An 18122-nucleotide genomic window follows, 5' to 3' on the forward strand; every position below is an offset into this window, starting at 1 on the left:
ATGTTTCTAGAATATATTTTGTATAATGTGCACAAAGTATTGAATACAATTTGAATTCAGTATTTTGTATATAACTGATATAATAAAAGTATTGATAGAATTTTACATTTGTATGAGTTCACATTTCTCAGTTGATTTTCTGACTAAGCATGAAATTAGACGTGGGATGGTTGCAACGGCAGGTTGGGAGTAACACTTCAGTAATGGGGTGGTATGAAACAGTAGCAAAGGAAAAAGAGAAAAGAGTTTGACTTAAACAGTTAGCAGTAAGTGGAATAAAGGTTGTAATGATAAGTGGGCAATAAAAACTGAGTGGCAGGAAGAGCTGAAAAGTTTCAGAAGGAAAGTTTGGGGGCTTCCAGAGAATTTGGTGCTGGAGAGTGTATGTTCGTGGCATGAGATACAAGTAGAAGAGAGTGAATTTAGGTTGTTACGATAAAGAGAATGGTGAGTGAAAACATAGGCCGCGATTTCCCCAACCTTGGCGGGTCCATGGCAGGTGATGTCGGTGGTGGGTTGCGACCCCGCTGCTGGCTCCATCCCAGCTTCTGACATGACTTTCCCCTGATGGGGCTTGTTAAGCCCATCCAGCAAGTTTGTCAGCCAATTGGAGGAAGCAGGCTGGTGTCAACATTTGGTGATGAATCATCAGCCGCTTTGCTTAAAGGGACAATGCACCAATTTACTTTGACATTTGTGCTGTTAGTGTTCTATAGCATTGAATTGCTGAAAACACCGACAATCACTGCACAGAGGTGCACGGCTGTGCCCAGGCTCTCCCATGACTCCCTCTACATGATTATGGAGGGTGTCACAGCACGCTGGGAGGTCCTCATCCCTTCACATGAGGGAAGAGACCTCCCCAGGAGACCAGCGCAGCCTGGTTGCACATTGCACAGGAGGACACAAGCAGGGATGTTGTCAGGAGGACCAGGCTGCAGTGGCGCAAACCTTTCAATGATTTCCGTAGATCACGGAACATTACTACTGTGCCATCACATCCCCATCACTCTGCCTTCCCTACCCTATTCCTACATAACCTTACTCACACCAACTTACATTACATCTCCACCCATCCCTCTCTATCTACATCATCCTAGTCCAATCATACCAACTAACAACACACAAGGGTAGGTACTTGGAATTTTTAGCCAATGTTCATATAAAGTTTCTGTTAATGTGCTGTCAAACATTTAATTCTTTATTTTCAATACTTTGCATTCTTGGACAGATGTGTGTGCAATTTTGGAAGTGGCTTAGTGAGATGCAGTGAATTGGTGAGACATAACATTACCTCACCCGCAATGGTCATGAGTGTGAAAGGAATGGCTTGGGCATTGTAGGGATGCTTTATGGTGTTGGTGTAGGGTGGTACCAACCTGGTGCATCATGTGGCAGCCAGGGTGTACAGCGTCAAGTGAAGTAAATCTGGCCACCCCCGGTAGTAATATGGTCAGGTGCTGATGCCTTGTGTCCTGTGCAGCATCAGTTGATTGCGGAGCAGGTTGATATGGTTTTTTGGTGCTGCTGGTGTGCCTCGTGATGCTGGTGTTGGGGCTGAAGGTTGTCAGATTCTGAGGACCAAGGTGAGAGAGTATAAAGTGCACCCATGCTGATGGAATAGATGGCAGGTGAAGTAGGGATGATAGGAGCGATCTGTCAATGGTGGGAGAGGTCAGACTGCATGGAAACGTGTGTAAAGACTTGCAGTATCCTGAATCTGTAGTTGAAATGCAGTTTAGAGATGTTAGTGCTTGAGGAAAGGTATCTGAATCAGCTGGGAGATTTGAGAAAATTTGAAGCTGTCAACTCATCAGTTGATTCAATGCCCACTGACCTGCCTTAGCTTCACTGACGAGGTCTAGGCACAGCAGGAAAGCGGTGGGATACCTGTGAAAATTAAAAAGCGAGGAAAAAAGTATTGTTAAGCGGTTGTAAGCAAGCCACTAATGATTTGAATTGGGTCCCCCGCCGCTGCTCGGCGCTGGCAGACCTGACATCGAGAAATGCAGGTGTGCACATTTTAAATTTCACAGCTAACCCGCCACCAATTGGGTCCGCTGAGCGCCAGCAAAATCACGGCCATAGTGAGGAGAGGGAGAAATGCCATATGTAAATATAAGAATTTGAGACAGATGTTGTGGAAGGTTTAATGGTACATGGTATTCTTTATTTTAAAAAGCCAGAAAACTGAAAAGAACAGAGCAGTAGCATTTTAAAAAAAAATCAGGAGTGGGAGCTGGGAGCAAGACTACAAGAACCAGAAAAACTGGGAATGGGACTTAAAATTAGGAGAGCTGTGGTTAAGAACAATAATACTGGAAGTGGCTCTATAACACAAATACTGGGAGTGATTGTAAATAAATAGCTGGACTGTCTGTTAAAAAGAAACCACGAACACACGAGCTAGGCTAAAATGAAGAGAGTTGTAGTTTGAAAAACTCACAGAAAGCAGGAACTAAAAGGAAACAGCAGAGCTATGCATAAAAACAATCAAAACTTGTATTTATATAGCGCTTTTAACACCGTAAAATGTCCCAAGGCACTTCACAGGAGTGTTATATGACAAAAATTTGACACCGAGCCAAAGAAGAAGAAATTAAGGCAGATGACCAAAAGCTCGGTCAAAGAGGTAGGTTTTAAGGAGCATCTTAAAGGAGAAAAGAGAGGTAGAGAGGCGGATAGTTTTAGAGAGGGAGTTCCAGAGCTTAGGGCCTAGGCAGTTGAAGGCACGGCCACCGATGGTTGAGCCGTTATAATCAGGGATGCTCAAGGGGAGGGAGGGGTTGTGAGGCTGAAGGAGATTACAGAGATAGGGAGGGGTGAGGCAATGGAGGGATTTGTAAAGAAGGATGAGAATTTTGAAATCGAGGCATTGCTTAACCGGGAGCCAATGTAGGTTAGCGAGCACAGGGGTGATGTGTGAACAGGACTCGGTGCGAATTACGACACAGGCTGCTGAGTTTTGGATGACCTCAAGGATAAAATGTGGGAGGCCAACCAGGAGTGTGTTGGAGTAGTTAAGTTTAGAGGTAACAAAGGCATGTTTGAGGGTTTCAGCAGCAGATGAGCTGAGGCAGGAGTGGAGACGGGCAATGTTGTGGAGGTGGAAATAGGCATTTTTAGATATGCCACGGATATGTTGTCGGAAGCTAATTTCAGGGTCAAATATGACACCAAGCTTGATACTAGCGATACTAGGGAGAGCGAGAGTATACCAGATAGAAACTAGGGAGAGGGATGGAGTCGGTGGCTAGGGAATGGAGTTTGGGGCAGGGATCAAAGACAATGGCTTCGGTCTTCAAAATATTTAGTTGGAGGAAATTTCTGGTCATCCAGTTCTTGAAGTCAGAGATACTGTAGAGGGGTCAAGAGAACTGGTGGAGAGGTAAAGCTTGGTGTCGTCAGCGTACATGTGGAAACTGATGCCATGTTTTCAGATGATGTCGCCAAGGGGCAGCATATAGTTAAGAATAGGAGGGTGCCAATGATAGATGCTTGAGAGTCACCAGAGATAACAATGTGGGAGTGGGAAGAAACGCCATCGCAGGTGATTCTCTGGCTATGATTAGATAGATAAAAATCGAACTAGGCGAGTGCAGTCCCACTCAGTTGGTCGATGGTGGAGAGGAGTTGGAGGAGAATGGAGTGGTCAACCTTGTCAAAGGCTGTAGATAGGTCGACAAGGATGAGGAGGGATAGTTTACCTCTGTCACACTCACTGTTACGTCTTCAGATGCTCTAAACATAAGAACATAAGAATTAGGAATAGGAGTAGGCCATCTAGCCCCTCGAGCCTGCTCCGCCATTCAACAAGTTCATGGCTGATCTGGCCGTGGACTCAGCTCCACTTACCCGCCCTCTCCCCGTACCCCTTAATTCCCTTATTGGATAAAAATCTATCTATCTGTGACTTGAATACATTCAATGAGCTAGCCTCAACTGCTTCCTTGGGCAGAGAATTCCACAGATTCACAACTCTCTGGGAGAAGAAATTCCTTCTCAACTCGGTTTTAAATTGGCTCCCCCGTATTTTGAGGCTGTGCCCCCTAGTTCTAGTCTCCCCGACCAGTGGAAACAACCTCTCTGCCTCTATCTTGTCTATCCCTTTCATGATTTTAAATGTTTCTATAAGATCACCCCTCATCCTTCTGAACTCCAACGAGTAAAGACCCAGTCTACTCAATCTATCATCATAAGGTAACCCCCTCATCTCCGGAATCAGCCTAGTGAATTGTCTCTGTACCCCCTCCAAAGCTAGTATATCCTTCCTCAAGTAAGGTGACCAAAACTGCTCGCAGTACTCCAGGTGCGGCCTTACCAATACCCTATACAGTTGCAGCAGGACCTCCCTGCTTTTGTACTCCATCCCTCTCGCAATGAAGGCCAACATTCCATTCGCCTTCCTGATTACCTGCTGCACCTGCAAACTAACATTTTGGGATTCATGCACAAGGACCCCCAGGTCCCTCTGCACCTCAGCATGTTGTAATTTCTCCCCATTCAAATAATATTCCCTTTTACTGATTTTTTTCCCAAGGTGGATGACCTCACACTTTCCGACATTGTATTCCATCTGCCAAACCTTCACCCATTCACTTAACCTATCCAAATCTCTTTGCAGCCTCTCTGTGTCCTCTACACAATTCGCTTTCCCACTAATCTTAGTGTCATCTGCAAATTTTGTTACACTACACTCTGTCCCCTCTTCCAGGTCATCTATGTATATTGTAAACAGTTGTGGTCCCAGCACCGATCCCTGTGGCACACCACTAACCACCGATTTCCAACCCGAAAAGGACCTATTTATCCCGACTCTGCTTTCTGTTAGCCAGCCAATTCTCTATCCATGCTAATACATTTCCTCTGACTCCGCGTACCTCTATCTTCTGCAGTAACATTCTGTGTGGCACCTTATCGAATGCCTTTTGGAAATCTAAATACACCACATCCATCGGTACACCTCTATCCACCATGCTCGTTATATCCTCAAAGAATTCCAGTAAATTAGTTAAACATGATTTCCCGTTCATGAATCCATGCTGCGTCTGCTTGATTGCACTATTCCTATCTAGATGTCCCGCTATTTCTTCCTTAATGATAGTTTCAAGCATTTTCCCCACTACAGATGTTAAACTAACCGGCCTATAGTTACCTGCCTTTTGTCTGCCCCCTTTTTTAAACAGAGGCGTTACATTAGCTGCTTTCCAATCCGCTGGTACCTCCCCAAAGTCGCGAGAATTTTGGTAGATTATAACGAATGCATCTGCTATAACTTCCGCCATCTCTTTTAATATCCTGGGATGCATTTCATCAGGACCAGGGGACTTGTCTACCTTGAGTCCCATTAGCCTGTCCAGCACTACCCCCCTAGTGATAGTGATTGTCTCAAGGTCCTCCCTTCCCACATTCCCGTGACCAGCAATTTTTGGCATAGTTTTTGTGTCTTCCACTGTGAAGACCGAAGCAAAATAATTGTTTAAGGTCTCAGCCATTTCCACATTTCCCATTATTAAATCCCCCTTCTCATCTTCTAAGGGACCAACATTTACTTTAGTCACTCTTTTCCATTTTATATATCTGTAAAAGCTTTTACTATCTGTTTTTATGTTTTGCGCAAGTTTACCTTCGAAATCTATCTTTCCTTGCTTTATTGCTTTTTTAGTCATTCTTTGCTGTTGTTTAAAATTTTCCCAATCCTCTAGCTTCCCACTAACCTTGGCCACCTTATACGCATTGGTCTTTGATTTGATACTCTCCTTTATTTCCTTGGTTATCCACGGCTGGTTATCCCTTCTCTTACCGCCTTTCTTTTTCACTGGAATATATTTTTGTTGCGCACTATGAAAGAGCTCCTTAAAAGTCCTCCACTGTTCCTCAATTGTGCCACCGTTTAGTCTGTGTTTCCAGTCTACTTTAGCCAACTTTGCCCTCATCCCACTGTAGTCCCCTTTGTTTAAGCATAGTACGCTCGTTTTTGACACAACTTCCTCACCCTTGATCTGTATTACAAATTCAACCATACTGTGATCACTCATTCCGAGAGGATCTTTTACTAGGAGATCGTTTATTTTTCCTCTTTCATTACACAGGACCAGATCTAAGATAGCTTGCTCCCTTGTAGGTTCTGTTACATACTGTTCTAAGAAACAATCCCGTATGCATTCTATGAATTCCTCCTCCAGGCTACCCCGTGCGATTTGAGTTGACCAATCGATATGTAGGTTAAAATCCCCTATGACTACTGCCGTTCCTTTTCCACATGCCTCCATTATTCCCTTGATTATTGCCCGCCCCACCGTGAAGTTATTATTTGGAGGCCTATAAACTACACCCACCAGTGACTTTTTCCCCTTACTATCTCTAATCTCCACCCACAATGAATCAACATTTTGTTCATTAGAGCCAATATCGTCTCTCACAACTGCCCTGATATCATCCTTTATTAACAGAGCTACCCCACCTCCTTTCCCTTCTTGTCTATCTTTCCGAATCGTCAGATACCCCTGTATGTTTAATTCCCAGTCTTGGCCCCCCTGCAACCACGTTTCTGTAATGGCCACCAAATCATACCCATTTGTAATGATTTGTGCCGTCAACTCATTTACTTTATTTCGAATGCTGCGTGCATTTAATAATGATTCCACAAGACAATGATAATGATTCCACGAGACAATGTGTTGTACTTGAACTGTAGTGACCTTAGTCCATTTAATGTAAATCCAGAGTGAGGATCACACATGGTGGCATGTCTTTTATACTACGCCTGGCACACCTGTACAGGTAACTTACAAGTCTCCCACTGCAGTGCCCTCTGGTGGCACACCTTGTAATGGTACAAGCTGTAACCATGTAGGATACATGACATCACTCTCCCCCAAGTTCTTAGTGCAAATCGCCTTTGCATTGACTGTGCTCTGGGCTCAGCTCTATCTGGTTGACCCTTGGAGGGTTGTTTCCATCTTGGGTGAGTGAGTTGTGTTTCGTTGGCAGTAGAGGTGCTGGTGGTTTCTGTTTATGCATCCATGACCACTCCATTCTTTACCCCCCACATACAGATTGTGCCGTTGGCTCATTACATTCATGTACATTCAAGTCCCCCCAAAAAATTTGCATTTACAGAATTACATTCATGGTACCATAGTGAGGCAAGTACATTTGAATGGTGAGGTACATACTTGGAGTATACTTGGGTCAGCACCGGTGCGTGAGGACAAACTAGTGCCAGAACTGCTGGATGGTGTCCAGGCAGTCTGGTGGCGGCGCGGTGCCCAGTGCTGGCAGTGGGAACCCGGTTGGCTCAAGTTGCCTGCTCCCGGGGCTTTTGTCGTTGCTCCCAGCGGCGGGCAGGTTCACAGATGCCTGTGACCTCCTTGTCATCTCCTTACGCCCCGGGTTGCTGCTGCTCCCTGAGGAGCAGTCATCTAGCAGTGCACAGGGAACTGCTGACTCGCTTGCCTGGGCGTTATTTGGTTTGGAATCCTGGCTGGTCCCAGTCCCATTTGGGAGAACCATTGCGGGTGACCCTTCATTCCCGGGTGTGGCATTGGTGGCGATAGGGTCTGGGGGCTGCGCCTTAGTGCAGTTTGCTATTTCAGGCTCGTGGCCGTTGGTGCCATCGGGTGCCTGAGAGGTTGAGCTGATCAGGGGCAGGGTATCGATACCAGTGTTGTTGCCCTCCTGAGATCGCTTGCTCTGCAGCTTGTATATATTAGCTACTTGTGGCCACACTCTGCGGTGCATCACTCTGGTCTCAGGGACGCAGGCTACAGCATTGGATAGCTTGCTGGACCTGTGTGCTCCCAATGGTTGTCTGCCCGTGGGCATTGACTATATGCAGTTGAAATCCTACATCGCACAACATTTCATTACTTATTGTAAATAACCTGTAGCTCCGATCACAATGGCGGGACTTTTCTTTGCTTATAGCATGTACACAACTCTGATCATCAATTACACATTTTATATCTAACTTACAGTTGATGTTACATTGATTGAGAGTGTGGAACTGTCCCTTTAAGTGTGGTGAGTTGTGGGCCTCCTTTAAGAGAGCCTTGCTATCTTTACCCCAATCCTCTTCTTCGCTTCGTGCCACGTGTTGCTCCATCAGCGCTGCACCTCATGGTCTGGCCGCCGCCATCTTTTTCTTCAGTGCCTCACCTCGTGCTTTGGGCGCCATCTTTCTTCCATCCATGATGTCGACTGCTGTGATCCTCTTCTCCCCGGGTTCTGCCACCGAGGCTGGGAAGTCGCCTCTGGATCTGATTTTCTTCCTTCAGAGTCCTGCCACTGGAGCACGGGTGGTGCGTTTGGGTCGTCTCCATGCAGTCGTGCTGAGCAGTCTGTGCCTCGGGTGCTGTGCTGGTCTGCTCTCCGGTGCCAGATCCAACCTCAGGTGAGGGCTTGTTTTGCCTTTGAGCGCGGAGGACGTCGATAGTTGGAGTGATGAAATCTTCCCAGTTCCAATGGATCTTCTCCATCCACCTTCTTCCAAGTAGCGTTGGTCCATCACCTGCAACAATCCACAGGGGTAACTTGTGTACCGCGCCATCATGGAGTACCTTTACATTCGCACTACCAACGACTGGGATAATTTCATTGGTGTAGGTGTGCAGCTTTGCCTGAGCCGGGACCAACTTGGGTCGTTCAGTCTGATTGTCCCATAGCCTCTCAAAGGCTTCTTGATTCATTACTGACTGGCTCGCCCCCGTGTCCACTTCCATGAAGACTGGAACGTCATTTATCTCGACTTCCATCCTCAACGGAGAACATTCGGTGGTGCAGGTAAACATGCCATATACCTCATCGTGGGGCTGAGCTGCCTCTCTGCCTATCGCTTCATAATCCGCACTGGATTCATGGCTACCTGCATACTCTTCATCAACACAGTGAGTCATATTTCTTTTACACATTTGCTGGAGGTAGCCCTGTGTGCTGCAGCCTTTACACACATTGTCTTTAAAACAGCACTGGTGAGCCCTGTGATTCCGTCCGCAATGCCAGCCTGGTGCTACTTGATTAGCCCCCCTCGGCGGACTCTGAGTTAAGGGACTCAAGGGCCTGTTCTCTCTCCCTTGAGAAGATTCACGTTCTACAGTCCAGCCTCTAAAAGGCGCCATTCTGTGCACAGTACTTGCCGGGTTTGAGTCCTGAGGATGAGTCACCGCCTAGAGCCGCAGGTCGAGGTTATGAATGCTTGGCTCATGGAGATGGCCTTCTGCAGTGTGACTGTGGTATCCGCAGGTAGTAGCTTATGAAGAAGGCCCTCATGGCTGATTCCGATGACAAAGCTGTCCCGCAGCGCTTCGGTGAGGTGGTCGCCGAAAGCACATGGTGCTGCCAGCCTCCTGAGATCTGCAGCATATTTCGTGATTTCCTGGCCTTTGGGCCATCGGTGTGTATAAAACCAGTGTCTGGCTGTGAGGATGCTCTCTTTGGGCTTGAGTTGTTCTTGGATCAGCGTTACAAGCTCCTCGTACGTCTTGGTCGTTGTCTTCGCTGGTGCCAGCAAGTCCCTGACGAGGCCATAGACGGTGGGCCCATAACTGGTTAACAGGATAGCTCTGCGCTTATCAGCCAGTGTGGCCGGATTGTCGTCTGCCAGGTCGTTTGCTGTGAAGAAATGGTCGAGCCGCTCCACAAAGGCATCCCAATCATCACCATCGGTGAACTGTTGCAACGTATCAAGGTTAGCCATTTTCGCGTGAAGGTCCATAATCTTGTCGCCAATTGTTATGTCTTCAGATGCTCTGATAATGACTCCACGAGACAATGTGTTGTACTTGAACTGTAGTGACCCAAGTCCATTTAATGTAACTCCAGAGTGAGGATCACACATGGCGGCCTGCCTTTTATACTAGGCCTGGCATACCTGTACAGGTAACCTACTAGTCTCCCATTGCAGTGCCCTCTGGTGGCACACCTTGTAATGGTACAAGCAGTAACCATGTAGGATACATGGCAGTCACAAAGGATATCATTTGTGGCTTTGATGAGAGCCGTTTTGGTACTGTGGCAGGGACGGAAACCAGATTGAAGGGATTTAAACATGGAGTTCCTGGAAAGATGGGCACGGATTTGGGAGACGATAACATGTTGAAAGACTTCGGAGAGGAAAGGGAGGTTAGCGATGGGGCGGTAGCTAGTAAGCAAAGTGGGGTCAAGGGTTGTTTTTTTGAGGAGCGGGGTGATGGTGGCAGATTTGAAGGTGAGGGGAAGCATACCTGAGAAGAGACAAAAACAGAAACACTGGGAGCAACATCACATATTGAGAGTGAGACTGACAAAACTCCTCAAACATCAAGAGGACAGAGAACAAAAATCCTCTGGAAAAATGCCAAGCTGAGGAGCGGGAGTATACAGGTTCTAGAGGCATGCTGTGCTAGATTTTTGAGCGATAAGGGAGTAAAGGGTTTTGGGGAATAGGCAGTGAATGGAGCTGAGTCCATAATCAGATCAGCCATGATCTTATTGAATGGCGGAGCAGGCTCGAGGGGCCAAATGGCCTACTCCTGCTCCTATTTCTTATATTCTTATGCCAACGCCATCATCGGACATAGTGGAGGTATGTATATCTGAAGTGTTAAAATCAAGTTCAGAAACTAAGCCATGCATGGCACAGGCTGCATTTAACCTGGAGACATTGGCTTTAACTTCTACTTACACATATCTGAAAGATGACCCAGAATCAGATAATATTTGCCCTTTTAGAAGCATAGCAACATTAGCTATTCTAAACAACATTGGACCAATGAAAAAAAGTCTTTGATTTATATTTTGCGTAGCATGACAATAGGACTGAAGTGAATGATTGCGCTTTTGATACAATTACCCGATGGAATAAAATGAAATGAAGATTTTCTGGTGAATGGCTGTAATGAATACTTCAATGGGTCACTTAGTAAAACACAGAAAGGAACAATATGAATAGAAGAGTTCCGATGTGGTTCAACCCTGACCCTGATGTAGTGTCCTAGATTTAGTACGAATCACATCTTGAAGAATAGGTTATTTCAGAGGAATAATTTTGCAGAGACCTGCAAATTCATATTTTTCCCTGAAAACTGAATACTGAATGAGTTTGTAGTCTAATAATGATTCACTTTCAAACAGAGGAGGTTATGTGGGGATTTAATAGAGATGCTGAAAATTATGAAGGGCTTTGATACAATATTTGCAACATGTAAACGGCTTATTTGCTCATGTCAGATGAGGCAGCTGGAGCTTGGCAGATCATCTGGTAGATCGGGAGTGAAGACATTTGCACGGGCAAGATTGTGGGATTTACACATATCTTGCCCAGCAAATGTCTTCAAAACTCTTGCACCTGATAAAAGCAGGCGCATAGTCTACTTTTACAGGCGTAAGAGTTTTAAAACACACTTAAACATAAAAAATAAAATTTAAAGAACACATATTTTTAAAAACCCTGCTCAATACATTACATTTATTTTTAATCAGAATTGAAACTTTTTAAAAAATCAATAATTTTTTTTTCTTTAATAAACATTTCTAACAACTTTAATTTCTATGGGCTAGAACCTCCACATAACACCCACTTAACACCCATTTTACCACTGAAATGACATATAATGCCCATATAGCGCCCATTTTGGCACAAAATGGAAACTGCCGAGCATTTTTAGGAAACTTATCGCCGAGCGTTACTTTCCCCATGTGCTTAATGCCGGGGAAAAATATTATAGCCCGCCCACTTTTTTTGGGTGGAATCAGCAGAATGGGCGAAATCAACTCCCATAATATCGCTCAGCGGTACTTTCCACACGGATTTAACGGCGAGATTCAATATTAACGCCTGCCCACTGTTTTTTGTCGTATAGAACATATTTACCCAAACTAGCAGCCATGAGATTGCCCAACATCATTTTCACCACCTCGCACACATATCGCCCACAATATCACTCACCCCAAAAAACGCCCACAAATAGTGGAACTAACCGGAATGAACGCCAGCGGCGTGGCTGGCATTTGTTAAATCCCACTCTTACGTGAGGAGCTGATATCTGAACGATTTGCCTGAAAGAGCGCTGATGTGAACGACAACACTGACACACTGCTGTGTGTGTGCAGCTCAGACATCAATGGTGCCCATCACCTTGGTGCCAGTTAAAGTTTACGTTGATTCATGTTAAGTTGTATTTAACTCTTTCATAGTAAGGAATTGCCAGTGTGTAATGGTCCAGCTATCTGAGACAATGTGCAATAAGTTTATGTTCAATAACAAAAATTTAATACCAACATTGGTCTGAAATCATAAGTATTACAGCGAATAACACCCAACCCCCGCCCACACCCCACTTTTTCGACCATTGACATAAATCACATGTTCAACATGTCCAGCAACACAGAATACAAAGGCAAAGCAGGACAGTGGTCCCCAGCCCTCATACATTGCAACAAATTGCATACACCCAGATGGAAATATAACACAGCCATTACCTGCGCACATGCACCTCACTTTCCTTCCCCCCTCCCCTTCTTCTCCCCACTTCAACCCCTTCCTCATCTTGCTCCATGGCGCCTGCTTGAGGAGCTCCTCAGGCGGTGCCTCATTGGGGGGGATGAAGGCAGATGCAATCGTTGCACAGGTACGGGAGCTGGGGACTGCCGAGGGGGCAACATTCTCTGATGCAGAAGTAGGATCTTGGTCTTTGCTCTCATCTGTCGTTTGCAGTGGTGATGCGGAACCTAGGGGTGGAATGCCATGCTCGGGGACCATTGGGAGGCCTGTGGCAGCAGTGTTCCTGTCTATCGCATCCAGGGCCTCCGCCATGCGCAGAATGTACTCGGTCATGGTGGCCAGCTGTCAGGATATGCCCCCCAATGCTTCGATGGGCTGGTCACCAATGTCTACAGTTCTCCTGGACAACTGTACCATCTCTGCGCTCTCATGTCATGCTCATGGAACAGACCTGCCGCGTCCAAGGCCTCTGCGGGGTCGGCGCTGTTCTGGGGACAAATGGGGTGCCCTGTGGTGAGGTGCTTGGGGCCGGTATCTCCAGAGTGGAGACAGGAATGACCGGAGGACCACTAGATGGCCTGGGGTGGAATGGCTTCTGGAGTGTGGCGATGCAGGTTCTTCGAAGTCAACGCTCACATCCGTGGAGAACGGACCCAGCGGATTGACGGGCGAGAATCGGAGCCCCTGAGCACCAGATGTAGCGCTGACTCCTGCCCTGCACCCCCACCTTCTGGCCTCTGTGGTCTTGCCTGGGGCCGCGCTGCTGGCTGAGCTGCAAAAAACAAATGAGGTTATTAGAGGAGAAGGGGGTGCTAGGGTGACAAGGTGAGTCCAGCGCTTCACACAGCATATGCACGACAAAAGCACCACCACTATCAAAATCATCACAGACATCACATTTCATGACCATCAACACATTTGCATTCCAATGATTTTCATTAGGTCATCATTATTTCTATGACAATTTTTGAAATCATCTATCATATATGATTGTTTGGATATAAGTAGGTGTGGCATCTATTGACTTTATATTTCGCAATGGTGAAAGCTTTATTCACGAGGCACTTGTGAAGAGAAAAAGATTAGTGAAGACAGACGTAGGTCCCCTGCAGTCAGAATCAGGTGAATTTATAATGGTGAACAAAGAAATGGCAGACCAATTGAACAAATACTTTGGTTCTGTCTTCACAAAGGAAGACAAAAATAACCTTCCGGAAATACTAGGGGACCGAGGGTCTAACGAGAAGGAGGAACTGAAGGATATCCTTATTAGTCAGGAAATTGTGTTAGGGAAATTGATGGGATTGAAGGCCGATAAATCCTCAGGGCCTGACAGTCGGTATCCCAGAGTAATTAAGGAAGTGGCCCTACAAATAGTGGATGCATTGCTGATCATTTTCCAACAGTCTATCGACTCTGGATCAGTTCCGATGGACTAGAGGGTAGCTAATGTAACACCACTTTTTAAAAAAGGATGGAGAGAGAAAACGGGGAATTATAGGGTTAGGTTAGTCTGACATCGGTAGTGGGGAAAATGTTGGAATCAATTATTAAAGATGAAATAGCAGTGCGTTTGGAAAGCAGTGACAGGATCGGTCCAAGTCAGCATGGATTCATGAAAGGGAAATCATGCTTGACAAATCTTCTAGAATGTTTTGAGGATGTAACTAATTGAGTGGACAAGAGAGAACCAGTGGATGTGGTGTGTTTGGACTTTCAAAAGGCTTTTGACAAGATCCCACACAAGAGATTAGTGTGCAAAATTAAAGCACATGGTATTAGGGGTAATGTATTGATGTGGATAGAGAATTGGTTGGCAGACAGGAAACAGAGAGTCAGGATAAACAGGTCCTTTTCAGAATGACAGGCAGTGACTAGTCGGGTGCCTCAGGGTTCAGTGCTGGGACCCCAGCTATTTACAATATACATTCATGATTTAAAGGAAGGAATTGAGTGTAATATCTCCAAGATGACACTAAGCTGGGTGGTGGTGTAAGCTGTGAGGAAGATGCTAAGAGGCTGTAGGGTGACTTGGACAGATTAGGTGAGTGGGCAAATGCATGGCAGATGCAGTATAATGTGGATAAATGTGAGGTTATCCACTTTGGTGGCAAAAACAGTAAGGCAGAATATTATCTGAATGGTGACAGATTAGGAAAAGAGGAGGTGCAACGAGACCTGGGTGTCATGGTACATCAGTTATTGAAAGTTGGCATGCAGGTACAGCAGGCAGTGAAGAAGGCAAATGGCATGTTGGCCTTCATAGCTAAGGGATTTGAGTATAGGAGCAGGGAGGTCTTACTGCAGTTGTACAGGGCCTTGGTGAGGCCTTACCTAGAAGATTCTGTTCAGTTTTGGTCTCCTAATCTGAGGAAGGACGTTCTTGCTATTGAGGGAGTGCAGCAAAGGTTCACCACACTGATTCTCTGGATGGCAGGACTGACATATGAGGAGAGACTGGATCGACTGGGCCTGTATTCACTGGAGTTTAGAGGAATGAGAGGGGATCTCATAGAAACATATAAAATTCTGACGGGGTTGGGCAGGTTAGATGCAGGAAAAATGTTCCCTATACTGGGGAAGTCCAGAACCAGGGGATACAATCTAAGAATAAGGGGTAAGCCATTTAGGACCGAGATGAGGAGAAATTTCTTCACTCATAGAGTTTTTAACCTGTGGAATTCTCTACCGCAGAAAGTTGTTGAGGTCAGTTCGTTAGGTATATTCAAGAGGGAGTTAGATATGGATCTTACGGCTAAAGGGATCAAAGCGAGTGGAGAGAAAGCAGGAAAGGGTTACTGAGGTGAATGATCAGCCATGATCTTATTGAATGATGGTGCAGGCTCAAAGGGCCGAATGGCCTACTTCTGCACCTATTTTCTATGTTTCTATGTGGCATCACTTCAATTGGTCTGCAGATGTGTCCGTGGCTATCCAGGGGTGCTTCCCCACGAGTGTGAGCACACTCTCCTCCATGTCAGTGATGTCGCTGGGGACTGGGAAGTACACATAAGTATATGTAAATCAATGTAATACTTGCTTTTGCGGATCCCACAAGGTCGTTCCATCGTTTGCGGCATTGGTTACCCTCACGCACCTCATTGGTCACCGACGAGACCACCTCTGCTATCTCGGTCCATATCCACTAGTATGCCTTTGGGGTGGACTTCCCACGCCCTCCCTGTGTCAAATCACCCCAGTGTAACTCGCCCTCCTGCAGGAAGGAGGCATTTCCCTCATCCGAGAACCTCCTGGCTCATTTGCGCCCTCCAATTTGCTCCTCTCCCAGCTCTCTGTTCTCTCCAGCATCAGTCTCCACAACATGCTGTGATGCCTCCGCCTCTCTCTCCATTATAGGTCAAATTTGGTCAAAATATGTGGTTGGTAACACCTACTTTTTGTTTGCCTACTTGCTGTGAAGCTCTAAAGTCTCCCTCCTTCCTCCCAAAGCAGTCACACCACACCCAGCCACACCTTCAGTTCCTCTGAGCTCCCTCTCGCTCTGTCTCCTCTTCTGTGTATGTCATGGTGACCCTTGACCTCCAGAATTGTGGGAATTGAGCATTGCCATGCCGTTGCTAAGGACGGCCACACTTTACGGCAGAAGGTCAAAAAAATTTAATGCTACCACCCATTTTATATCGCTCGCGGTAACGCCCATTTTCAAAAGGGGAGACTAGTTGAATGGGCCAGAAGCCGGCGATCTGAAAACACTTTTTTACCGCCCACGCAAGAAATATCACCCATTTTGGGGCGATAACCACAAAAGTGGAGGTTTTATATGAGGTGTTTTTGAAAATGTTTTATGTAGTGTGTGATACGTCCTTACTATACAGCATAAATGCACACAAGGCCCATGCTTGAGAGAAGGTCAGTCTGTGACCTGTAACCTTTATTCCTTAGCATTCAAGTGATGAAAGTGGGTGGAGCTTTCCCTTTTATATCTGAAGGTCCAGGTTAGGAGTGTCTCCCACAAGTTCACCACCTAGTAGTCATTGTTCTTACAGTGTACAACTTAGGTCAGATTATACATGGGTTACAATGCTGGTTGAATACATGACATCACCTCCCCCCCAAAGTCTTATTTGGTTCACAGGTTGAGTCTCTCTGGTGGTTTACACTCTCTTGTAGAGTGCCTGAGTTGTTGGGCGCTGGCCTGAGTGTCTGCTGTTTGCGGTGCCTCAGGCCTATACGGACTGCCCACAGTGACTGGGCTCTCCTCCCTTCGGTTCCGGTGTTCGGTCACCTGTGGAGGAGTGAATTCTACATCTTGTTCTTCCTCTGCTTCTTCTATGGGGTTGCTGAACCTCCTTTTTGTTTGATCCACGTGTTTGCAGCAGATTTGTCCATTGGTAAGTTTAACATCCTGAATCCTATTTCCCTCTTTGGCAATCACAGTGCCTGCGAGCCATTTGGGCCCTGCAGCATAGTTGAGGACAAAAACAGGGTCATTTACATCAATACATCGAGCCCTCGCATTCCTGTCATGGTAGTCATATTGTGACTGTCGCCTGCTCTCGACAATTTCTTTTATGGTGAGGTATATAAGGGATAACTGGGTTTTGAGCGTCCTTTTCATTAGTAGCTCTGCGGGTGGAACCCCTGTGAGCGAGTGTGGTCGGGATCTGTAGGCCAAAAGGAAGCGTGATAAACGGCTTTGTAGGGAACCCCCTTGGATTCTGAGCATCCCCTGTTTGATTATCTGCACTGCTCGTTCTGCCTGGCCGTTTGAGGCCGGCTTGAACGGTGCCGTTCTGACATGGTTAATTCCATTGCCTGCCATGAAATCCTGGAATTCAGTGCTTGTGAAGCACAGACCATTGTCGCTAATCAGGATGTCCGGTAGACCGTGTGCGGCGAACAGTGCCCGTAGACTTTCTACCGTGGCAGAGGATGTGCTTGAATTTAAAATGTCACACTCGATCCATTTGGAGTAGGCATCTACTACAGCAAAAAACATTTTTCCCATGAAAGGACCTGCGTAGTCCACATGGATGCGTGACCAAGGCTTGGCGGGCCATCGCCAGGGGCTAAGGGGGGCTTCCCTGGGTGCATTGCCCAGGTGGGCACACGTGTTGCACCTGTGAACACAAAGTTCCAGATCTGCGTCTATCCCTGGCCACCAAATGTGTGACCTGGCAATTGCCTTCATCATGACAATGCCCGGGTGCTCATTGTGGAGTTATCTGATGAACACCTCTCTGCCCATCTGGGGCATGACTACGCGGTTTCCCCACAGTAGGCAATCGGCCTGAATTGAGAGTTCATCCCTGCACCTGTGAAATGGTTTAAATTCCTCAGGGCATGCCCTGTACATGGTTGCCCAGTCCCCATTCAGGACACATTTCTTGACTAGAGACAATAGCGGGTCTCTATTTGTCCAGACTTTAATCTGACGGGCTGTCACGGGTGAGCCTTCACTTCCGAAAGCTTCAACAGCCATGACCATCTCAGCAGCATGCTCGGTAGCCCCCTCAGTGGTGGCTAGTGGGAGTCTGCTGAGTGCATCGGCGCAGTTTTCGGTGCCCGGTCTGTGCCGAATTGTATAGTCATAGGCGGCTAACGTGAGCGCCCACCTCTGTATGCGGGCCGATACGTTTGCATTTATGGCCTTGTTGTCGGCCAAAAGGGACGTTAGGAG

Source organism: Pristiophorus japonicus, chromosome 7, assembly GCF_044704955.1.
Source record: "Pristiophorus japonicus isolate sPriJap1 chromosome 7, sPriJap1.hap1, whole genome shotgun sequence".
Lineage (NCBI taxonomy): Eukaryota > Metazoa > Chordata > Chondrichthyes > Pristiophoridae > Pristiophorus > Pristiophorus japonicus.